Source organism: Macaca thibetana, chromosome 3 (assembly GCF_024542745.1).
Source record: "Macaca thibetana thibetana isolate TM-01 chromosome 3, ASM2454274v1, whole genome shotgun sequence".
NCBI classification, from domain to species: Eukaryota; Metazoa; Chordata; class Mammalia; order Primates; family Cercopithecidae; genus Macaca; species Macaca thibetana.
In genome coordinates, this window is record NC_065580.1 from 167,645,447 (window position 1) to 167,671,743 (window position 26,297).

General features: G+C 40.1%; 1 protein-coding gene and 1 pseudogene across 1 annotated transcript in view; both read left to right on the top strand.

Moving 5' to 3' along the window:
- The window catches only part of RWDD2B (RWD domain containing 2B), a 1,177,964-nt gene that overhangs the window by 768,772 nt on the left and 382,895 nt on the right, over positions 1–26,297 (top strand). The gene's annotated exons all lie outside the window — the stretch shown is intronic.
- On the top strand, positions 22,604–22,699 carry LOC126951881 (uncharacterized; annotated as a pseudogene).

Here is a 26,297-nt window from a genome sequence, read left to right on the forward strand (position 1 = left end):
AAGTCCCTAAAGAAGGATACGGTGGAATTGCTCTCTGGAGAGCATGACATGGATAAGCTAGAATTTAGGGGTTTATGTGACCAGAGAGGCTGGTGCCTGCCTCCCGCCAGAGAACGTAGACAGTGAGAGGCTGGCAGGAGGAAGGCAAGGAGCACCGGCAGCAGCCCGCGTTTGGAAACTGCAAGGAATCATCCATTTCCGGTGGGTTCGGTGAACTCCGGAAGGGAGTCAAGCTTGAGTCATCTCGATGGGATGCAGCACACTAGGCGGTACCACCGGAGCCTTGGAAAAGGCCAACTGGGTATTGCGTCTCTTGACACCCTGTGCAGAGCCAACGTGGAACACACACAGACTACCTGCACCCCACAAATGAGCCAGCATTTGGAGGCCCAGCACACATATTATCACCAGCCAAGAGAAACCCAGAAACATCAAGAACTGAGTAAAAATGCCTTTCCCCCTTTCATGCTAACCCCTGCTTCCCAGTTGTGGAGGAGCCAGCAGCAGGAGTTGGGAAGAGAAGCAAAGGAGAAAGGAGTTGCATAAGAAAAGACCACACCTCTTTCCTAGCCTAGATCAGACCTGAGCTGAGGGAAAGCGAGCAGCTCAGAATTGGATCTGAGCCTGAAGTTTTTATTTAGACTGGGCAGTTTAATACCAGACACAGTGACTCTTAACAAAATAGGACTTGTCTAATAAGTCAAAAGGACAAGAAAGCTATGTGGTTTTCCTCAGATCTCATTCAGGAATAAGGAAAAGGGATCAAACAGACCGCATTTAAATGCAATAGATGATGAAAAATTAACTCGTTCCCTAGTTCTACCCCACTCAATTTAGCTCACTCAATAAACCAACAGCACTTCATGTTCTCATGTACAGATTATGGGGGGAAGAAGATTCTGAACTGGCCTCCTTCCCAGAAATCTCCTAAATTATTTTGTACCCTGTTATCAAATTAATATTCTCTAGACATTACTTCTATCTCATTATTCGTCTTTCCAAATTTCTCCAATGACTCCGTGGCCTAAAGGATAAAGCCCATGGTTTTCTTGCTCCTACAGACCTTCTGCACCAATGCTCACCTCCAGACATCTGATAATTCTTCTTTCCCAGGGAAAACCACATTCCAATCTTAGGGTTTGGGAGGGCCACCTCATGGTTTTCCAGGAGTCTTTTCATCATGGCCTGGGAGGTTTTGAAATAACGACTGTACCTCAGTGACATAGGTCAAGGAACCCAAACCATCCACCTCCTCATTCAACCATAAACAGCCCGTATTGGCTTCTGTGTATGAGAAATTGATGGCTCTCCCTTGTCCCAGCTTCCTTAAAGAGTTCATGTTACCACTAAACAGAGCCCCCTGTTCCTCTATCTGTCATTTCTCATGTTATGGGATGTACATCAGGGCCTCATCATTATTCTCGTTATTCTCATTATTCTCTTTCATATACCTGGACCTTATTACATAGGAGTCAAAGTCTAGTTCTTTACATTTCTCTTAGTCTTCTTTGATATTAAGAATGGGCAACAACGACAATAAGAGATAGTATAGGCCATTTTATTTTACTTTTTTGAGACAGGGTCTTGTTCTGTTGCCCAGGCTGGGGCAGTGGCTTGATCAAGGCTCACTGAAGCCTCAAATTCCTGGGCTCAGGAGATCCTCCCTCCTCAGCCTCCTGAGTAGCTTGGATTACAGGTGTGTGCCACCACATATGACTGATTTTATATATATATATATATACACACACACACACACATACAGACAGGGGTCTCCCTATATTGCCCAGGTTGGTCTCAAACTCCTGGCTCAAGTGATCCTCCCCACTCATCCTCCCAAAGTGCTGAGAGTACAGGCATGAGCCACCATGTCTGACCCATGTAGGTGTTTTTAAATAGCCCTGAGCTTCTCAGTCCCTACACCCCTCCCGCATAAGAGAAAGGAAAACCTAAATGATTAAATTTGATCTCCTGAGGCCACATAAAAATGGACCCTCAAAAATTCACTGTACTTAGGAAACTCATGGATAGGTTATCAAACCTCAAGTAGCAAAGTCCCTGTAGAGTTTCCTTGGACTTTTACATTTTCTTGCAACAAATAATACATTTAAAGGTCAATGGATCTCATTCTTTATCAACCAAGAAAATATGTTTGCAGGATCTAAAATCTTGTCTAGAGTTAAGATCAACATATTTTTTTCTTCTGGTCCTTTCATTTCTTTCTTTAACATTATCTTATCGTTACTATGCAAGCTTGTACCTGAATTACAGCTTTTAATAAAGCAATGACACTTTTATTTCTCAGATGCCTGATGACCATACTAACCTCTCCTCCTTTGAGTTATTAATTGCACGTTCTGTCCACATCCCTTTGGTGTGGCTTCCAAGGAGACAGTCAGAAGGCTTCCCGGGAAGGGAAGGACATGTTTATTGTTGGCCCTGTGGGAGTGTTTGCATAATTACCGGAATGATTAAAGAGGTGTTTTCTAAAATAGACAAGCATACTAAGTTTTAATATGTTCATGACAACGCATAAGACAAGAGTGCATGTTGTACCTGATCTAGGACCCTGCAGGTCGCCAAAATAAATAAATATGTGTAGAGGCACTGGAATGAATTCAGTCATGGATAGAAACAGAAATTTCAAGGGGAAATGAGCTTTGATTCTTGACGAGAAAATTGTTTGTGATCAGAATGAGGACAGCTGTACAGCAAAGGTGACAAAGAGCCTGGGGACATGAAGTCTTAAATAGTTTGCTCTAATCCCATGTTGTAAAGACGGCTTAATGTGAGGGAGGGGGTAGCAGGAAGAGTTTTGATGAATCCTGAGATTAGAGTTAAAGCTTTTCTAATTTGGCTCACCGGTATTTAATCTTATAACTGTGCATCCTTAATCAAAACTCAGAGGGAATCTTTAATCTTGTGTGTATAAAATGAAAGATGATTAGAGCCCCCTGACCTGCCTGTGAGTTCCAGCTGTTTCCTTTTCCATTTCCTAGGCTCTTCATATCTCCCACAAGCCGGAGTTACATTAATAGAAAAAATAGTATCCTGAAATTGTAGGAGAATAAATATGAAGAACATATTCATTCATTCATTTTTTTTCTTTTGGTGGTTAATGGGCATCTATTATGTGGCAGGCATTGTTTTACATATTAATATAGAGCATGAACAAGACTGACATATCTATTTTTAAAGACCGCATTTTAGAATCTAACTAGGACTTTTTCACCATTTCTTGGCTAAGTAAGCAAATGCAAGTGATTCAGGAAAATAAATATGCATTTAAGGAGTAAATAATTCTGTAGAAAAATTATTCTCTTTCAGGTGACTGCAAGGTGCAAATTGTTTACTGAAGAAATTCATCATGTAGCTGGTCAAGTGTTTGGATTCTGTTAGAAGATTGAGAACAAGGTGATAAAATGCATCATTCCAGCATCACAGGATTTTGATGACCAGACAAAGGCTTTGAATCATGCCTGATGTATTTTTAATGCACAATAAATAGGACTCCAGGGCCAACTCCCCCAACCCACACCACATCCTGAGCAAGACCTTTATAGAGAAATGTCCCTGGGAGAAACCTTTTCCCTTGATCGAAATCCTAGCATATCCAGGTAATACTTCACTACTGTTACCACTCTTTTTTTTTTTTTTTTTTTTTCTTTTGAGATAGTCTCACTCTGTCGCCCAGGCTGGAGTGCAGTGGCATGATCTTGGCTCACTGCAAACTCTGCCTCCCAGGGTCTGAGCAATTCTCCTACCTCAGCCTCTGGAATAGCTGGGATTACAGGCATGTGCCACCACGCCCAGCTAAGTTTTATATTTTTACTAGAGACTTGGTTTCACCATGTTGGCCACGCTGGTCTTGAACTCCTTACCTCAAGTGATCAGCCCACCTTGGCCTCCCAAAATGCTGGGATTACAGGTTGAGCCACTGCACCCAGCCTTATTACCACTTTAAAAAACTTTTTATTTTTAAGAATATTATTAAAATATTTCCATTTTTCAGCTTCCAAATTCAATTTCAATAGAGGGATCAGATTTCAATGACCAACAACTGAGAAAACCCAAAAAATCCACAACAATGAAAAATACTAAATTCCTGAGAAATCTTTACTCTGTCACTATAACCAAAATAATGATTTCTATATAACAGAGATTTTCAGGGGTGAGAAGGCATACTTTCAGTTTTTGAATGAGTTTTCTAGGTTGAATCATAAACAAAAGAGTGATAGGCTCATTTGCCTTCTCCCCAAACCCCCGCCTTGGTCGTTCTTCATGAATTAATGAGACTGATACACAAGATGCTGGTAAAAATCGTCCCTATATACTTTATAAAATTAATCAGGGAAGAAGGGAGGAAGAGCAAGGAAACTAAACCAGGCTCACAGCAGGCTCAGCATTCATCACTAGGCCAGCTGCTCTCTGACCTGCTTCCTCCTGGTTGTTCGGTGATGACTGCCTCAGAATCACATAGACCCTGAAACTGCCTTTGCAAAAATTACAACCGAGGAAATCATGACAAGGAAAGAGATCAGACCTAACTGACTCCATCTTGCTTCTAACCATTTAGCTGTCCTTGTTCATTCCTGGGCATAGGCCAAACTAACTTTGGGAAGGAATTCAGTTCATGGTTGGACTCCGAAACAAAATTGATAACAGCCCTTTCACAAAAAGATCCCCTTCTTGCCTGGGGACCAGTCTGCCTTCGCAGGACTAACAAATTAGCTACAAGATTAGAAATTAAGGTTGAGGGGTCATGGAGCCTCTGGCTCCAAGAGTCTGAACCTCCCCAAATTGCTCCTAGGGATAGCATCTCTATTGTAAAATCTAAGATCAATGCTGAGATATTTTGCAGACCCTGCAGTGGATGGATCAGGTAACACCACCCAGACCAGTAACCTGGCTCAACCAGTTCTGCCATCCCACCCAGGAACAAAGGCAGAAAAAAACCTCATTTTGACCCCCAATGATTCCATCTCCAACCTGACCAATCCACATTCCCCATTTCCCAAGCCCCTACTCACCAAATTATCTTTAAAAACTCCGATCCCCAAATTCTCAGGGAGACTGATTTGAGTAATAGTAAAACTCTGGTCTTCTGTACAGCCAGCTCTGCATTAATTACTCTTTCTTCCTTGCAATTCCTCTGTCTTAATAAATCGGCTCTGTCTAGGCAGTGGGCAAGGTAAACCCACTAGGTGGTTACAACCCATTACAAGATTATAGTTCCTCTTACCTGCTCTATAGATAACAACGTGAACATTATAAGATGCTAAGTTTTCCATCTGAGATATTCTTTCAGATCCTATGTATTAATGAAACTTCTGATGTCAGCTGCTCTGAAGGACCCCACAAGATACTGAATCCCTGAAGAAGCCTGTGTGATTCTGAGTTTCCACATCTTGATGGTTTCATGCCCCTTATGCCGACCAATCAATGGCCCCAATTTTCCAGCCCTTCAACTTCATGATCCCCTTAAAAGCCCCCACCCAGAACTCCTCGGGGAGATGGATTTGAGGGTCTCCACCCATCTCCTTGCTCAGTGCCCTGCAATCATTAGACTCTTTCTCTGCTGCAAACACTGTTGTCTTAGTGTAGTTGGTATGTTACTGAACAGTGGACATACAAACCTGTTGGTCCTATAACACTGGTAAGAGGACAGAATCATTGAAATAACACCAAAAATATTCTGCACTCAGATTTACTCTATCCACCATAATAAGACATCTGGGCAAAACTCACTGCAGCAAGTATTAAGTGAAAACATACACAACCAACATGATATTTTCTGTTGACATAGGTGTATGTTAGAGCATAAGGAATAGAAGGAATGTTTATTAACTTATTAACCACCTCCCTCTTTTCAGCTGACCAAAGAGAGAGACATGTTGTAAGCCACTCTGGAGCACCAGACAACAAGCACATTGATTCTTAATTATTGCTTGTTAGAAGACCTTTGGTTTGTGTGAAGGAGGATTATTAGTGTATATCAGTCACACTTTATTTGTGAGAGAATTTGTACACTATTTTATTGTGCATAAAAGGGGCACTAGAAAATATTAAATCAAAAACAACTTGGAAAACACAAAAGATAAGAAACCACAGTGACTTTACAAAAACAAGTACTCACTCTGAACTTGACTGCCCTAACAGTAGCCTATCCAAACCAAGAAGGAGAGCAAACTGTAGGAGAGAACTATAAGGATCCTGGATCTCAGAAGAAAAGGAAGAGATTCTTATAGCACTTTTTCTTTCCCAACATTATTCTGGAATAGGAAAAGAGAAATGAAGTCAGAAGGAGCAAACACTATGGCACTTCCAGCCCCTTCTGACATATAGTCCCCATATTTGACATTCAAATGATTCACTTTCTCCACTCAACTGAGTGGCTCCCAATCTCTTTTCTTTATAAAAATTTATTTTGTAATATTTGAGACATAGAAAAGGAAATGAAGAATAATATAAGTACCTATGTACCTATCAACTAGTGATATGGTTTGGATGTTTGTCTCCTCCAAACATCACACTGAAACGTAATCCCCAGGGCCAGGAGTGGTGGCTCACACCTGAATTCCAGCACTTTGGGAGGCTGTGGCAGGAAAATTGCTTGATTTCAGGAATTTGAGACCAGGCTGGCCAACAAAGGGAGACCCCATCTCTACAAAAAATTTTTAAAAGCCAGGCATGGTGGCTCCCACCAGTGGTCCCAACTACTCAGGAGGCTGAGGGAGGCGGATTGCTTGGGCCCAGGAGGTCAAGGATCAGTGAGCTGTGATTGTGCCACTGTGATTGTGCCTGGGCAACAGAGCAAGACCCTGTCTCAAGAAAGAAAAGAAGGAAGGAAGGAAGGAAGGAAGGAAGGAAGGAAGGAAGGAAGGAAGGAAGGAAGGAAGGAAGGAAGGAAGAGAAGAGAAGAGAAGAGAAGAGAAGAAAAGAGAAGAGAAGAGAAGAGAAGAGAAGAGAGAAGAGAAGAGAAGAGAAGAGAAGAGAAGAGAAGAGAAGAGAAGAGAAGAGAAGAGAAGAGAAGAGAAGAGAAGAGAAGAGGAAGGAGGAGGAGGAAGGCAGGCAGGCTGTATAGAGCAGTGGAGCCCTGGACAGGGCCCAGGAAACCATTTTTCCCTCCTAGGCCTCTGGGACTGTGATGGGAGGGTCTGCCATAAAGGTCTCTGACATGCCCTGGAGACATTTTCCCCATTTTCTTGGTGATTAACATTTGGTTCCTTGTTACTTATGCAAATTTCTGTAGCCATCTTGAATTTCTCCCCAGAAAATGAGGTTTTCTTTTCTATCACATTGTCAGGCTGCAAATTTTCTAAACTTTTATGCTTTGCTTCCCCTTGAACATTTTGCCACTTGGAAATTTCTTCTGCCAGATACCCTAAACCATCTCTTTCAAATTCAAAGATCTCTAGGACAGGGGGAAAATGCCACCAGTCTCTGCACAGCAAGCGTGACCTTTACTCCAGTTCCCAACAAGTTCCTCATCACCATCTGAGACTACCTCAGCCTTGACTTTATTATCCATATCACTATCAGCATTTTGGTCAAAGCCATTCAACAAATCTCAAGGAAGTTTCAAACTTTCCCACATTTTCCTATCTTCTTCTGAGCCCTCCAAACTGTTCCAAATGATAGGGACAGGAGAGAAACTACTGGGTAGAAGAAGGCACTTCCTGGCAAAGGACCCACCCTCAAGCCTTGATACCCACAGCCCTAAGTGAGAACAGGTATTTCTGTTTTCACACTCAAAAAGTTGCCTTCTGGCTCACCACGTCCCCATATCCTGTACCCATATAAATCCCAAAACCCAGACTCCATGACCAGATGAACAGCGGAGCAGAAGAGTGGCAGAATGGCACAGCAGAGAAGGAGAGAAGAGAAGGAATATCTGAACATCAAGAGGAGTTCAGCTGGGGATGGTCAGAGATGAGATCAGCCACCGGATAGCCAAACTCCAGGGGAACATCATCTTCCCACTACATCCCCTGTCCAGCTCCCCATCCATCCCACTGAGAACCACTTCTACCACTCAATAAAGCCCCCACATTCATCCTTCAAGTCTATGTGTGACCCAATTCTTCCAGGATGCTGGACAAGAGCTTGGGATACAGAAGGCTGTCACACTGGCCCTCTGCCCTCGCAAAAAGGCAGAGTCCACTGAGCTGGTTAACACTTAGGCTATCAGTGGAGAGCAAAGCTAAAAGAGTACACTGTAACATGTGTCCACTGGTCTTTGGGAGTCACAGACACCCACTTCTAGACACTGTCGTGGGGCTGGAGCCTAAAAGTGCTCACCCCAGTTTCTGCACCTGCCCCTCTGTGTGCTCCCCCTCCCATAAGGGGTTTGAGTTCACAGCAGCTGAACAGAGAGCCACACCCCTGTCACATGTCCTGTGAGGGAGGTCAGGGAACTCTCCTGTTTCACAACCTCTGCCTGTTACCCAGTTCCAAAGTTACTTTCACATTTTCGGGCACTTTACAGCAGCATCCCACTACCTGGTACCAATTTACTGTATTAGTCCATTCTCATGCTGCTAATAAAGACATACCTGAGACTGGGTAATTTATAATGGAAAGAGGTTTAATTGACTCACAGTTCAGCATGTCTGGGGAGGTCTCAGGAAATTTAAATCATGGCAGAAGGAGAAGCAAACACATCCTTCTTCACATGGTGGCAGCAAGGAGAAGCACCAAGCAAAAGGGGGAAAAGCCTCTTATAAAACCATCAGATCTCATAAGAACTCACTATCATGAGGACAACAGCATGGTGTTAACAACCACCATGATTCGATTACTTCCCACCAGGTCCCTGCCATGACACATGGGGATTACAGGAACTACAATTCAAGATGAGATTTGGGTGGGGACACAGCCAAACCATATCAGTGGGTACACAGTAGGTGCATGTATTTGTATTGTATATTTTGAACCTTTATATGTTCTTCTTTTATTTTTTTAGTCTTATTTGTATGTTTTAAATTTTTATATATTTTGATTCAATTTGCTTTTTCAAGCAACATTATGTTTATGAGGTTCTTTCATGAATGTATTTGGCTCTAGTTCATTAATTTTCAGTGTCACATAGTATCTATCATATGAACACTCCACCATGAGTTAATCCATGTTTCCGTTGATGGCTACTGAAGTTGTTTCTAAGTGTTTGCTACAATAAACCATTTGACTCTGTCTCCCTGGGAATATGGACAAGATGTCCTAGGGCATATTTCTAGAGTAAAAGCTGCTGAGTCACAGAGGAAATTAATTTCCAACTTTACTAAATATTGCAAAATTGATCTCCAAAGTGGCTACACAAATCTACATTCCCCAGGCTGTGCAAAGGAATTGTTATTGCCTTATATCCTTGTAACCGTTTGATAGTCAGATTTTAAATTTTCTACCAATAGGAGTGTGAAATTATACCTCATAGTGATTTCTTTTACCATTATCCACATTACTAGTAGAGTTAATAATCTCTTCAAATCAGTATTTGTAATTTATTATTTCTCATCTGTGAGATTCCGTGTTCTTTTTTGAGGGGGGCGACTGTTTTTTGATAATGTTGTTCATTGTCCTTTTCTTAATGATACAGAGAATTTCTTATATAAATTGGATATTAATCCTCTGTTGATTATACATGCTGCAAATATCTTTCTCTTTTTCATTCTAATTATAGTATCTTTTGATGAACAAAAATGTTTTACGTAGTTTGTGTTGTCAATATTTATCTTTATAATTTGTCTGTTTTCTGTTTTCTTTATTCCCTACCCTAAAGTCTTGAAGATATTATCCTTTATTTTCTTCTACATTTTTAGAGTTTTTATTTTCACAGTCAGGTGTTGAACAAACCTTCTGTTCACATCCCTAGGAGGTGCAAAGCAGCACGACTTCGGGATTGAGAACATGGAGTCCAGAGGCAGACTACCTGGGTTCACTTGTCAGCTCTGCTACTTTTTAGCCTGTCATTTAACTTCCATGTACTCCAGTTTCTTAATCTGTAAATGGGTACCTATGAGTAGTTGCAATTAGAATATACAAAAACCTTTTAGAACAGCACCTACTGAGTGCAGTAGAAGGGATTACTCTTATTATTACATGAGCTCTAGTTTTATTTTTGCACATGCATAGCCAATTTTCCCACTCCTACATGTTATCTAGTCTATCTCTTTCTCACTGATTTAACAATGCCACTTACATCATACATCAGCTTTCATGTAGGTGTCGACATTTTTCTCGGTTTGCTAGTCTTCCATTGGTCTATCTGTCAATCCTTTAGGGAAATCTCAAGCCTCCATTTAAAATTTCCTGAGTTCTAAAAATCCCTGAAGTTATCACTCCTGCTTCTTCTTTCATCTACAGTACCATCTCAATATCTCAATATCATTGTAGCTGTTAGTGAAACACAAAGGAGGTTTCCTGTGAGTTTCCTGGGGCTGCCATAACAAAGTACCACAAAATTGGTGACTTAAAACAACAAAAACGTATTGTGCAAATGTATTGTTCAGAAATGTTCACAGTTCTGGAGACTAGAAGTCCAAAATTAAGGTGTCAGTAGGACAACACTCCCTCTGAAATCTGTAGGGAAATCCCTTGCTTATTCCTAACTTCTGAGGATTTGCTGTCAATCTCTGGTGTTCCCTGGCTTACAGATGCCTCCCTCCAATCCCTTATTTCCACATGACATTCTCCGTGTGTCTCTTCTCTTCACATGGATATCTTTTCATAAGGACACCAGTCCGATTAGGGCCCACTCTATTTCCGTCTGACCTTGTCTTAACAAATCACATCTGCAACGTCCCTATTTCCAATTAAGGTCACATTCTGAGGCGCTGTGAGTTGGAACTTCATTTGGGGGGAACACAAAATTCAACTTGTAACAAGGGCATAGCCAAAAAATACTAACGTTGAGCTTTAATACTAACGTTGAGTATTTATTTAATTTAAATACTAACGAAAGCTTCTAATCCTCTCCTGGACATTGTAATTTACCCCCGGATGCTTCCTGCCATACTGCCATCAAGTACAGTAATTTAATCCTCCTGGATCCAGATGCACTAACTCAGATTTTAAAAGAAATATTTGCAAACTTCAAATTCTAACCAACTACCTCCAGAGTCTGTAAATAATGAAGACTTTTAGAAGCCTACCTCCAGAGATTCTCATTCAGTGGTTAAGTTGATCAATGCTAATGCAGGTAGTCAAGAGACTATACTTTGGGAAGCACTCAACTAGACAGAAGTGTTAAAAGACATGTCCCCTAAGGAAGGGGCAATCAGTGGAGCAGCCAGCCTCATCACTCAGCTCTCAGGCTGGTCTAAAAGTCTTGGAAGGGGCTGTCGAAGGAGAACTTTGCTCTGCCATGATAAGTTGTCTGGAAAGTGAGATTAACACTACTTCACCACTTAAAATCCTTTCCTTAGAGGATCATAGAATTGAACTGGTTCCAATGTTTAATTAACAATTCAATTGTGTCTTCAGTTTTCACAGGCTGCAGATTCCCTCAAGGTCTAAAGTATGACACTGCAGGAATCTATTCCACACTTGGAGCAAGGATTGCTTTTTTTTTTAATTTGGAAAAAAAAAAAAGACAACAGCTTGGTATTTGTTAAGAGCCTGCAATGTGCCAGGCATTCTAGGCACTAGCAATGCAGCACTGAACAAAACCAACAGCATCCCTGTTATCACAACATTTTTATTCTAGTGGATGGGAAACAATTGAGAAGCAAGATACATTAGTAATATATGTGCAAATTCTATGATGATGGAGATTTTTGACTGTTTCATTTAATTTGCATCCCTGGGACCTAGCATGGTCCTTAGCACATGGTAGAAGATCAACAAATATATATTGAATACCAAATGGTGATAAGTGTAATGGCAAAAAATAAAGTAGGGAAATGAAACAGAGAGTGTGGGGAGGGTGCAATTTTAAATGGACGAATTAGGGAAAGCTTCATAGGAAAAGTGTCATTGGAGTAAAGTTCTGAAAGAAGTGAGAATGCAAGTCATGTACACCTATCTGGGATAGAAGGGAACGGAACCTTAAACAGCATCAGCAAAGGCCCTGAGATAGGAGCACATTTGTGTGTTCAAATAACAGCACACAGAGAAAGAAAAGAGTGGAAGAGAAGTAGGAGGGTGAAAAGGTAAGGAGTGCAAGGGATGGCCAGATGTACACTGGGATGTCTTGGCATTAGTTCTGATATGGGAAGGCACTGAGAGTTTTAAGTAGTGGAGTGAGGCTGAGGCAGGAGGATCCCTTGAAGCCATGAATTCAAGACCAGCCTGGGCAACATAGCAAGACCCACCTCTCTACAACAAAAACTTAAAAATTAACTGGGTGTGGTGGCACGTGCTTGTCATCCTACCTACTTGGGAGGCCAAAGCAGGAGAATCACTTGAGCCCAGGAGTTCAAGGCTGCAGTGAACTATGGTTATGACAACCTGGATGAAAGAGCAAGACCTTGTCTCAAACAAAACAAAACAGTGGAATGATAGAAGCTGCTTATATTTTAACAAGTTTATTTCAACTGCTGTGTTGAGAACACTGAAGAAAACAAGGGTACAAGCAGGAAGCTATCGCAAAAAATCCAATGAGAGATGAGACTGTCTCGGACCCAAATGGTCACAGTAATAGGATGAAAAGGGGTAAGATTCTAGGTATATTTTGAAGGTCTGGGCAACAGAACTTGCTAATGAATGGGAAGCTGAACGTGAGAAAAAGAGAGCAAAGATATAGTCAAGCGAGAATGTGGAAGAACTGGAACTATAATCCACTGCTCATGGAAATGCAAGATGGTACAGCCACCTTGGAAAACTATTTGGCAGTTTCTTAAAAAGCTACACAATGCACCTACCCACCCAGATATGCCACTCTTAGGTGATTTACTCAAGAAATATGAAATCAAATATCTACATAAAGACCACTACAGCATGTTCATGGCAACTTTATTCATAATATTGCCAAAAACTGGGGGCAACTCAAACGTTCATCACATGAAGAATGCATAAGCAAATCGTGGTGTGTCTATATAATGAAATATTATGAAATATTAATCACAACACAAGGAAGTAAACTACCATTTCACACATGAATAAATATCAAAATATTCACTCTAAGTAAAAGAGACGTAACAAGAGTACACACTGCATAACTCCATCTATATAAAATTCTGGAAAATGTAAACTAGTCATGATGAAAAGCAAATCAGTAGTCTCCTGAGGACAGAGTTGAAGGGAGGAATGGGTGACAAAGGAGATAGAAATGTTCTGTAAACTAATTGTGGCAATGGCATTATGGGTGTATATCCAAACTCACTGAGTTGTGCACTTTAAATGTTACACTTTACTGGACATGTATGTCATAAAGTTGACTTTAAAAATTTTTTTAAAGAATAAAGCCAGGTTTTAGCCTGAGTGATTGGAAGAATAGAGTTGTAATTTTCAAAGATGAGAAAGATTATGAGAGGAGTCAATTTTGTTGATGGTGAAATGGAATATAAGGAGCTGAGTTATGGACATGCTAAGTTTGACATGCCTAATAGGGAGATGTTGAATGAACAGTCATGTCTATAAATCTGGAGTTCAGGAAACAGGTCAGGCTAGAGATATACATATGGGAATCATCAACATATAGATGGTCCTTAAAGTCATGAGGTTGTACAAAATCACTATGAGAGTGAATGTAGATTTTAAAAAAATAGAAGACGTGCAAGGACTAATCCTTGGGACTCTCCAATATCAACAGACTGTGAAGCTGAGAAGGAATCAGCAGCAACTAAGGAGGAAAGGCAGTAGAACCTGGTAGAAGGCAAGTGAAGGGCTCATCCAGAAAGAAGGGAATGACCCTGTGGCCATCTGTGGCAAAGTCAGTCCTGGGGGACTGAGAATTGCTCATTGGAGTACCTGAAGGTCATTACTGACCTTGATAGAGTAATGGTGAAGAAAGAACAGAAAGAGTGAAATTGGAGTTAGCCTATGCCATTAACTCATTCATGGAGTTTTGCTGAGAGAAATGTGAAGTGACAGATGGAGGAGAAAGCAGAATCAAGGGAATCTTTTAGAATGGAGCAAATCATAGCATGTTTGCATGCTGATAGGGAAGATCCAGTGAAGAAATGTTAGTTGCTTTAAAGGAGATAGGGGAGGATGGATGGAACAATATTCCTGAATGAGTGGGAGACAACAGGACATAACATACAATTGAAGGGGCTGGCTCGGTCTGGAGACCAGAGAGCTCCTTCACTGTGACCAGAGATGAAAAGAGGCCAGATGTGGTGGCTCAGGTCTGTAATCCCAGCACTTGGGAGGCCAAGGTGGAAGGATCACTTGAGCACAGAAGTTTGAGACCAGCCTGGGTAACATAGTGAGGCCCCCTCTCTACAAAAATTTTCAAATTAGCCAGATATGGTGATGGGTTCCTGTAATTCCAGCTACTTGGGAGGCTGAGGTGGGTGGATCTCTTGAGTCCAGGGGGTCAAGACTTCAGTGAGCCAAGATCACACTACTGCACTCCAGCCTGGGTGACAGAGAGAAACCCTGTCCCAAAAAAGTAAAATTAAAAATTAAAATTAAAAACAGAGACAGGAAAGAGAATGTGAGCACCATGAAGGGAGGCATGGCAGAGGGAGCCCATCCCGTCTGATAGCTCCTGTCTTCTGGATGAATGAGGAAGGAATACTGAGAGAGAGAGATGAGTGGGAAGCTGTTGGAGACACCTATTTTTGTATGGGCTGTGTGCTAAGAATAATTTTTACATTTTTAAAAGTAAAATATAAAAAGAACTATTAGACTTTCAGAGAGAACACATACTCAAAGAGTTGAGGACATTTCCCCTTGGCCAAAGAAGCCTACATTATTAGTACTGGCCCTTTACAGAAAAAACTGGGCTACCTTTGACAGAGGAGAGTGAGTGAGTGAATGGGCTAAGACTCTATATACTGCAGGACGTGCCAGGCATCCGAAGAGCACTGGGCAGGAGCTTGACAGAATATCAATCTACTTCATCCTCACACAAGTACTACAAGTTAAATATTAATAACCCAATTTTAGATGAGCTAATTGTGTCTCAGGGTGGTTCAATAAATTCCTTGAGGTCATACACATAGTAAGTGGGGTGTATTAGTCTGTTTTCACACTACTATAAAGAAATACCTGAGACTGGGTAATTTACAAAAGAAAGAGGTTTAATTGACTCACAGTTCCACATGGCTGGGGAGGCCTCAGGAAATTTATAATCATGGTGGAAGGGGAAGCACTCACCTTCTTCACAAGGCAATAGGAGACAGAAGCACAAAAGAGGAACTTCCAAACACTTATAAAACCATCAGATCTCATGAGATCTCACTCACTATGAGAACAGCATGGAGGAAACTGTCCCCATGATCCAATCATCTCCCTCCCTCAACCCGTGAGGATTACAGATCCCTCCCTTTACACATGGGGATTACAATTTGAGATGAGATTTGGTTGTGGACCCAGAGCCAAACCACATCATGGGGAATAAAGATTTACTTAGCAAATATGTAAATGTCTCAAATTCCTCTTTCCTTTCCAAAAGACTGTGACCCCTTCATCTTTACTTTGAATCTTGCATATGCAACTGCAAGATAATGCGTATGGAAACAGCACGTGCAGCAGGACGAGCCCACTTTAGAGCTAGACAGATGCAGATGTAGACCTCAACAGATTCAGGTGTAGACCTCAGCCTCCTCTTGCTGGCTTTGTGGGTATGAATGACATTTCCAAGTCTCCATTTTTCTCATCTGTCAAATCTGATTTGTAATAATTAAGTCATTTGAAGTTGCTAATATTCAACCATTTCTGACCTACAAATATGACAGTTTCATATAGTTCTAATGCCTATTATCCAAGGATTTTGTATGGGATAAAGTTAATATACATAAAGCATGTATACTTTGTAGACACCTAAGTGGTGGTGAATATATGGATAATAATACATCTTGATGCCTAAAGTAGTATTTATTTAGAGTGAAGGGGCTATGGAATGATCTCAACTATGCACACTTAGCCCAGAGCCACAGGGAAAAATGAGATGTGGAGGGCTGCAGGAACTCTGAAGGTGGCCGGTGAGTCTCAAGTCACACTAACCCTAAATCTAAACATAACATTTGGCCTGGAGTAGCCCCGTGGGCCACTTAATGTCCAAATTCCAAAACCTGGAAGATTGCCATGGGGAGGACAGATTTATCATACTGTTTGGGTTATAGAGGATAGAAAGAGGAATCCTGGGTGGACGTTACCTGGAGAAAAAACTTTCTGATAATTAGAATTATTAACCATGGAATAAGCTGCAGTGGGGAATAGAGAGTTCAAAAGGGGACTAGAAAGCGCAAAATAACATATTGCTGGAGGACTCACCAAATAGGTAACGGCTGGACTAAATGACCTTTGAGATTCTTTCCAACTCTAAACTTTTATGAGTCAGTAGGCCCTGGCTCAGGCCTAGTAGTGTTCCAAAGTAAGACCAACTAACTATATCTAGTATAGTACCTGATACAGAGTAGGCATTTAAGGATGGTGTGCCCTTCTCTTTCATGGCTCCTCTGCCCCTAAATGAAAGAACTATTATTAAGTTATCCTATCATTGAGCAACTGCACATATCTCCCCCCTTCTTTCATCCATTTTGATTTCTCATGGGTCTACTAATTAAGAAATAGAGGAGGAAGGAGCTGATTCAAAAAGTAACAAGTCAAAATTTAAATTGGAATCCTAGCGTATTCTTACGAAGTTATCAGATCAAAGTCAGTATTTTTGTTTGAATAGGCTTTTCCAAGAATAGATCACTGGAATTTATATTGCTAATAGGAGGATAAATTGTTTTCCTAGAAGACAAGATTAAAAAGAAGCAACTGGCATTTGAGAGAGTCAGATCACTTCACTCCCAGCTGGCTGGAATAAAAATGAGATGCTAGAAGACAAACAGAGGTGTTTAGATGGTCTCTTCCCAGGTCACAGGCTGCAGCAAATTTTAAGACAAAAGAATTGTCAATGGGATGATTAAAGCAAGTTCCCTTTGCTTCCCTTAAAAGAGGCAGCCTTTGAGTAGAAAACTTGCTCTGTTAACAAACACATTTAAATTATAGTAATGAGGAAGAGCCACTCCTCCCAAATTAAAGACAATAGAAAGTTATTAGAAAGTCCTTTCTGCCAGGCATAGTGGCTCACACCTGTAATCCCAGCACTTTGGGAGGCTGAGACGGGTGGATCACCGGAGGTCGGGAGTTCAAGACCAGCCTGACCAACATGGAGAAGCCCCGTCTCTACTGAAAATACAAAATTAGCCGGGTATGGCGGCGCGTGCCTGTAATCCCAGCTACTCTGGAGGCTGAGGCAAGAGAATTGCTTGAACCTGGGAGGGGGAGGTTGCGGTGAGCCAAGATCGCGCCATTGTACTTCAGCCTGGGCAACAAGAGCGAAACTCCATCTCAAAAGAAAGAAAGAAAGAAAAAGACAGTCCTTTCTATCTTCCAGGTACCTGGGTTTGAGAAGGACTTTTGTATAAGGCCATGTACCTAGAACCAGAAGGCATTCATGAGAACTCTCACCACGTGGCCTCCTATTCCTAGTACAATGACCTTGGGAAGGTTACTTGACCCTCCTAACCCAGTGTCTCATCTGCAAACAGAAACCATATAACATTGACTTCATAGGGTCATTATAAAGATTAAGTTAGATAATATTTATCAAGCAGTGGGCATGGTACTTGGCAAATTATGAATGTGCAAGAAATGTCAATTACATATGCATATCTTTTAATCCAGAAGTGACATCACGAGGACTTTCCTGTTTAAAGGGTGCCCAGTTAACACCTCCTGCAGCACCCCCTCCAAAGTCTTGCTAAAACGCTTTATAAAGGCAAAGAGTAACACTCTAATTACTGTCAGAATTTTTTTTTTTTTTTTTTTTTTTTTTTTTTTTGAGACAAGGTCTTGCTCTGTCACTGAGGTTGGATTGCAGTGGCATGATCAGGGCTCACTGTGGCCTCAACCTTCTGGGCTCAAAGGATCCTCCTGCCTCAGCCTCCCAAGTAGCTGGGATCACAGGCACACGCCACCATACCTGGCTAATTTTTTGATTTTTTGGTAAAGTCTAGGTTGTGCTATATTGCACAGACTGGTCTCAAACTCCTGGGCTCAAGTGGTTCTCCTGCCTCAGCCGCCTAAAGTGCTGGGATTATAGGTGTAAACCACCACGCCTGGCTTTAGAATTTCTAATTATGAATTAGGTGGAGTGGAATTGTGAAAATCAATCTGTAGTCCATACAGCTTTGTCCAATAAGGTGAATGGCATCTTGAATGTCCATATCAGTCTGCCCTAGCTAATAACCACAAAAAAAAAAAAAAAAAAAAAAAAAAAAAAAAAAAAAAAAAGCTGTGGCTTTGCTACTGAACAGGTACTGTTTTGAGGTGATCAGAATGTTTCTACTTCATCATTTTCCTGCACGTTTTCAAAACTTGTAACTCCTTCAAGAAAGAGCGAGTCATTGGCACCAGCAGAAGTGATTCTTTCTTAAGCAATAGCAATATTATTCTAATATTTTAAGCACTGTGGGGCAGGCAGGGCAAGAATGAAGGTTCCAGTGGCAGACCATGCTGGAGATTTCAGTTTTTAGCATGTCACTCTCAGAAGGTCAGAAAATCAAGCAGGAGTAGAAGATCCTACTTCAGTATGCCAGCACCACGTCCATGGGAGCTTCCTAGACACTTTAGATGGGACTACACATAAAGACTCGCCTTGGGCTATCCATGTGAGAAAGGCAAACATACCTATTCCTCTTTTCTATGGAAGATGCCAAATCTAGATCATTTTTTCCTTTATGACTAAGGAAGAAAAAAAAAGGGCTTGGGCAGGCCAAAAGCTTCTTAAGCTGATAAGCAACTCCAGCAAAGTCTCAGGATAAGAAATCAATGTGCAAAAATCACAAGCATTTCTATACACCAACAATAGACAAGCAGAGAGCCAACTCATGAATGAACTTTCATTCACAATTGCTACAAAGAGAATAAAATATCTAGGAATACAGCTAACAAGGGAAGTGAAGGACCTATTTAAGGAGAATTACAAACTACTGCTAAGGAAATCAGAGAGGACACAAACAAACGGAAAAACATTCCATGCTCATGGATAGGAAGAATCAATATCACAAAAATGGTCATACTGCCCAAAGTAACTTGTAGATTCAGAACTATTCCCATTTAACTACCATTGCCATTCTTCACAGAATTAGAAAAAAAAAAAATTACTTTAAAATTCATATGGAACCAAAAAAAGAGCCCGTATAACCAAGATAATTCTAAGCAAAAATAACAAAGTTGGAGGCATCACACTATCTGACTTCAAACTATACTATAAGGTTACGATTACCTAAACAGCATGGTACTGGTATGAAAACAGACACATAGACCAATGGAACAGAATAGAGATCTCAGAAATAAGACTGTACATCTACAACCATCTGACCTTCGAAAAACCTGACAAAAACAAGCAATGGAGGAAGGATTCCCTATTTAATAAGTGGTGCTGGGAAAACTGGTTAGCCATATGCAGAAAACTGAAACCAGACCCATTCCTTGTACCTCATACAAAAATTAACTCAAGATGGATTAAAGATTTAAATTTAATACCCCAAACTATAAAAACCCTAGAAGAAAATCTAGGCAATACCATTCAGGACATAGGCACAGGCAAAGATTTCATGACGAAAACGTCAAAAGCTACAGTTGATAAATGGGATCTAATTAAACCAAAGAGCTTCTGCACAGAAAAAAAAAAACAAAAAAAAAACTGTCAGAGTAAACAGAAAACCTACAGAATGGGAGAAGATTCTTACAATCTAACCATCTGACAGAGGTCTAATATCCAGAATCTACAAGGAACTTAAACAAATGTAAAAAAAAAAAAAAAAAAAAAAAAACATAACAAAACATTAAAAACTGGGCAAAGGACATGAACAGACACTTCTCAAAACAGAACATTTTTGCAGCCAACAAACATATGAAAAAAGCTCAACATCACTAGAGAAATGCAAATCAAAACCACAATGAAACAGCATCTCACACCAGTCAGAATGATGATTCTCCAAGTTAAGAAACAACAGGTGCTGGTGAAGCTGTGGAGAAACAGGAACACTTTTACACTGTTGGTGGGAATGTAAATTAGTTCAACCATTGTGGAAGGCAGTGTGGCAATTCCTCAAAGACCTAGAACCAGAAATACTATGTGACTCAGCAATCCCATTATTAGGTATCTACCCAAAGGAATATAAATCATTCTATTATAAAGGTATATGCATGTGTATGTTCACTGCAGCACCATTTACAACAGCAAAAACATAGAATTAACCCAAATGCCCATCAATGATAGACTGGATAAAGAAAATGTGGTACATATACACCGTGGAATACTATGCAACCATAAAAAGGAAAGAGATCATGTCCTTTGCAGGGACATGAATAGAGCTGGAAGCCATTATCCTCAGCAAACTAATACAGGAACAGAAAACCAAACACTCCATGTTCTCACTTATAAGTGGGAGCTGAACAATGAGAACACATGGGCACTAGGAGGGGAACAACACACACTGGAGCCTGTTTGGGGAGTGGGGGAGGTGGAGGGAGAGCATCAGGATAAATAGCTAATGTGTGAGGGGTTTAACATCTAGGTGATGGGTTGATAGGTGCAGCACACACCATAGCACATGTATACGTATGTAACAAACCTGCATGTCCTGCACATGTATCCTGGAACTTAAAATTAAATTTAATTAAAATTCTAAAAAGAGAGCTTGAGGCCTTGCAAACAATATGAGACTAGGAAAAAGGGAACAACAACTATAGACTCAGAGACAGAGCCAATCTCTGAGAATTATCTACCGAAAGAACCAGAATTAAGCTCTAGGAAACTAGGTGCTTTCAACGAGCCACAAGACAGCCTGGCTTCTTCAAAGAGCCACAGAAAGTGAATAGGTTGACATGAACTCAAGAAGAGATGAAAAGATGAAATTAAATTAAACTCAAGCTGAGATTTTAAAATCATAATAACAACACACTACTTACTAAAAGTGCGCAGGAAGGGTCAGAGGAGACAGACTGAAAGGCTAATGGCAGGGTAAAAGAGCACATGCAAAGCAGATGTCACTACGACAAATCAAAGGCATCTGGTGGAGGGCAAATTTCAGAACCTTTTAAAAGAGAAGGTAAAAACAAAGATACAAGCGATGAGCAAGAAGATGATCTTGAAGGAGAGTTTGGAAAGCCAAATAAATAATGTAGTGTCTTTCTTAGGAGAATACCAAGATAATACAAGCAAAGCAATAACCAAAATCAGGAACAAAGAAAATGCTTTTAAGCTGAAAAAGTCTTAACTGTGCAAGCAAAAAGACTCACTCCCCATGATCCACAAAATAAACAGATGAACATATAAATTACACATAAAACATTCTGAAACTATAACTACAAAACAGAACGATATCGTGTAAACATTCACTTGGAAAACACCTGGTCTCTAAGAAAAAACGAAGTCAAGATGATCTTATACTTCTGTATAGAATTAAGTTTTAAATATACACACACATGAAATGTTTACAGAGTTTTAAGGAAAAAAAAAATGTGGAAACTAAGAATTTTCAATTCAGACAACAGGAAAAATATTTATAAACACCTAAGATCTTATATAAGGGCTTATAATAATACCTTTCTTGGGGAAAAAAAAAAAATTACCCTAAAAATGTCTTTAAGAAAAGAAAGAAAGAGGCCAGGCACGGTGGCTCATGCCTGTAATCCCAACACTTGGGAAGACCGAGGTGGGCAGATCATTTGAGGGTAGGAGTTCGAGACCAGTCTGGTCAACATGGTGAAATCCCCTCTATTAAAAATACAAAAATTAGCTTGGTGTGGTGGTGCACCCCTGTAATCCCAGCTACTCCAAAGGCTGAAGCCTGAGAATTGCTTGAACCATGAGGTGGAGGTTGCAGTGAGCTCAGATTGCACCACTGCACACCAGCCTGAGTAACAGAGTAAAACCCTGTCTCAAAGACAAAAAAAAAGATGGAAAGAAAAATTAAGATCACAAGCCTGAGAGCACTGTATTAGAAAATAAATAGTATCAAGAACTGAAATTATTCCTGTGGTGAATTTAGTCTAAATAAGCATTATTACAAACACAAATACAAATGATACAAAGTAAACTTAAAAAGAAAAAATATATGAAATGATTATAAATAATTTAAGAGTAATTACATGGGTTGTACTAGCAAAATCCAGCATGGTAGAAGACAAAAATAGAAGTGCAATATATTTATCATGCTATTTCAAATGAGGACACATGATCAGAAAAATGTGTTAAAGAATGTATCTTTAAAATTTAAAGTCAATTACTAGAAGACTCTGAGGAGGCTATGTAACTTCCAAGTCATGAGAAACTGAAACAAAATATGGCTCAAATTCAGAAAATATAAGACAATAAAAACTGCGAAGTAGAGTAAAAATACAAACTATTAAATAACATGATATTGAAACAGCTAAGATAAACTAAATTAACAGTGGCTTTAAAACCTGTGGTTTTGATTTCTTATTCTAAAAAATCCAGAGTAAGTGCGATGATTGGGTTTTCACGTTCATGTGTGAGATGTGCCTGCCTCAAACCTTGTTCCATCATTGGCACATTAAACATCTGACATGAAAAAAAAGCGGGGGAAAGTCAGAAGCAGGCGGTCTGGGCGGACGTAGAAGTTCCACAGAGTCACTGGGGACCCCAGATATGCTGAGCTTTCTGCATTGCTATCTTAGTGTGTGTGGTCCTTCGCCAATATGGATTCTCCAGCTAAAAATATGATGCCTGGAATTTACCCTGCAGAAAGGAAAAAGGAGAAAGATGCACAATCCCTACCCTCCAAATATACTTTCTGGAAGTTATACCTATGACTTCAGCCTGCTTCCATTATTTGTAACTCAGTCATATGCCAAACATTCCACCAAAGAGCATGGAAAATGAATAACAACCATTCAGGAGTGGTCTTTGCGTAGCTAAAAATTGACGTTTCCCATCTATACTCAAATAATTTTAGTAGGTCAAATTAGGGAGAAAAAGTGTGTAAAGAGCAATGTTCTTTGGAAAAACCAATTAACCTGCATTTCCACTTTCTTTTTACACCAAAATCAATTTTCAGCCATGAAAAAAATGAAAACAGGTAAGTGCTAGAAGTGATGGATGATTATTTTCATAATCTTAGGCAGAAAAAGTCTTTCTAAGAAGTTCTAAATTAAAACTTTGATATTTAAAAGATTAAATATGTAATCCTTCAACATCAAAAACATAAAGACAACAAAAATTAAAAGTAAATGAAGAGCTGGGAAAATATACTTAGATCATATATGATAATGAAGTTAGCATTATCATATATAATGATATAATCAAGTCATATATCATAACGTCATTGTTTCTATAACATATAAAGAAATGTTATAAATCAAGGAAAACATGAACCCCTTAATATAAAGATAAGTTAAGAACATGAAGCAATCTGAGAAACAAATACAAAACGGCAAATACAGGTTCAAGAGAAGTTTTACTTCACTAACAATCATTGCAGTTAAAATTAAAATAATGAGACACTATTTTCTCATACAAACTGTCAAATTTTCAATTATGATGATGTCAATGATGGCAAGAACACTTTGAAAATAGGAAACATGCCACTTAATATTAGAAAAGCAAAACTTGGCAGTGAAATCCCAAGTTTCAAAATTATTTAATGACCATTGACCCACTAAGTCCTAAGATTCCATTCTAGGGACTATGTATAGATTATACATAATATACATCTATAAAGATGTATAAAATAGTAAAAAATTGGAAGGAGCCTGTGTCAAATGAGAGTTTTATTAAAATAAATGTGGCCCCAAGGTGTCCTTTTTCTTTCATCCAAAAGTGCTCTATACTTCTCCTATAAAATTAATTGCATTATATGATTTTGAATCTACTTGTACAAAAGCATGCTTATTTTGTATCTGCCTAGGTACACAATTGTACCCTCTGGTAGATGGGAGCACCTTGAAAACAGGACCAGGTTGTCTTATTCAACAGTGTATTCTCAAGAACCAGGCTTGGGTCTGTAAACAGTAAGAACTCAGAAAACGTTTGCCACTAAAAACAATAATGTAGAATTATTTTATTAATACAACAAATGATTACAGTGTACCATGTGCCAGACACTAAGCTAAACACTAAGAATTGAAAGTGAATAATATATTCTCGACTCTCACGAAGATTAGATTTGTCAGAGGCGTGTGAACCAGAGCAGCTCCATCTTAAATAGGAGCTGGGTAAAACGAGGCTGAAACCTACTGGGCTGCGTTCCCAGAGGGCTAAGGCATTCTAAGTCACAGAATGAGATCAGAGGTCAGCAAAAGTACAGGTCATAAAGACTGTGCTAATAAAACAGGTTGTAGTAAAGGAACCAGCCAAAACCCATCAAAACCAAAAAGGCGACGAGAGTGACCTCTGGTCGTCCTCACTGCTACACTCTTGCCAGCGCCATGACAGTTTACAGATGCCATGGCAACATCAGGACATTACCCTATACGGTCTATAAAGGGGAGGCATGAATAATCCACCCCTTGTTCAGCATATCATCAAGAAATAACCATAAAAATGAGCAACCATCAGCCCTCGGGGCTGCTCTGTCTATGGAGTATCCATTCTTTTATTCCTTTACTTAAACTTGCTTTCACTTGGCACTGCAGACTTGCCCTGAATTCTTTCTTGTGCGAGATCCAAGAACCCTCTCTTGGGGTCTGGATCCAGACCCCTTTCCTATAACACATCCAGTATGGAAAACAGAAAAAACAAACAAACAAACAAATACAGCCACACATCACATACTGACATTCCAGACAGGCCACTTGTACAACAGTGGTCCCCTAAGATTATTTCATGTTTTTACTGTACCTTTCCTATGTTTAGATACATAAATACCATTGTGTTACAGTTGCTTACAGTATTCAGGGCAGTAACATGCTGTACAGGTTTGTAGCCCAGGAGCAATAGGCTATACCACATAGGCTAGGTGTGTAGTAGGCTATACCATCTGGGTTTGTGTAAATACACTTGTAATGTTCGCACAATGACAAAGATGCATTTCTCAGAACATATTCCTGTTATTAAGCAACACATGATTATCATAAATATTTATATAGTGTGAAAATGTCTATGAATATAATCATCAAGAAGATAAAATAGAAAATAACTGAGGGAGACATACTTTAATTACACCAGTCAGAAAAAGCTTCAACGTGGGCCAGGCTCACACCTGTAATCCCAGCACTTTGGGAGGCTGAGGCGGGCAGATCACTTGAGGCCAGGAGTTGGAGACCGGCCTGGCCAAACTGGCGAAACCCTCTCTCTACTAAAAATACAAAAGTTAGTTGGGCATGGTGGCGTGCACTTGTAGTCCCAGCTACTCGGGAGGCTGAGGCAGGAGAACCCCTTGAACCTGGAAGGCGGAGCTTGCAGTGAGCCAAGATTATACCACTGCACTCCAGCCTGGGCGACAGAGCGAGACTCTGTCTCAAAAAAAAAAGAAAAAAGAAAAGAAAAAGCTTCAACATGACAATATTTAAGCTGATTTCCTATGGATAAGAAGTCACACATGGCAATAGCAGGGAGAAAAGCATTTTAAGCAGAGGGTACAGCAGATACAAACAGCCTGAGGCAGGAAGATTTAAGTGTGTTTGAGTAAGAGTGACTCTGGTGTAGGGAGTAGCTTAGCCTGAGGCTGGAGAGAGATCGGGAGACAGGATCTGTAGAGCCATCCAGCCCTTGTACAGAGTTTGGATTTATTACACATGTAATGAAAGCCACTGAAGTTTTAATGTAAGGTTTAATTTATGTTCTTGCTCATAATGTGGAAAATGGATTGTAGAGAATAAGTATGAATTGAAAGACCCATCAAAGAGGTGTTGACATAGTACAGGTGAAGGATGAGCCATGGCCAGTCTGTTCGCCATGGAGACAGAGAAAAGTTGACAGTCAAGATGTTTTAGGGGGAACAATCAAATGGGGTTGCTGCACCTGATATATGGGAGTTATGGGAAAGGGAAAATCGGGACTGACTCAGATTTCTGAATTGGGCAACTGATGGATAATGCTGCCATTTATTGGCATAGGACAGATAGAGGAGGAATTGATTCATGGAGGGGAAATGAGAAGTTCTATCTTGGACATGTTTAATTTGAGATGTTTGTAGGACATCCAGGTTGAACTGTCAAGTAAGCAG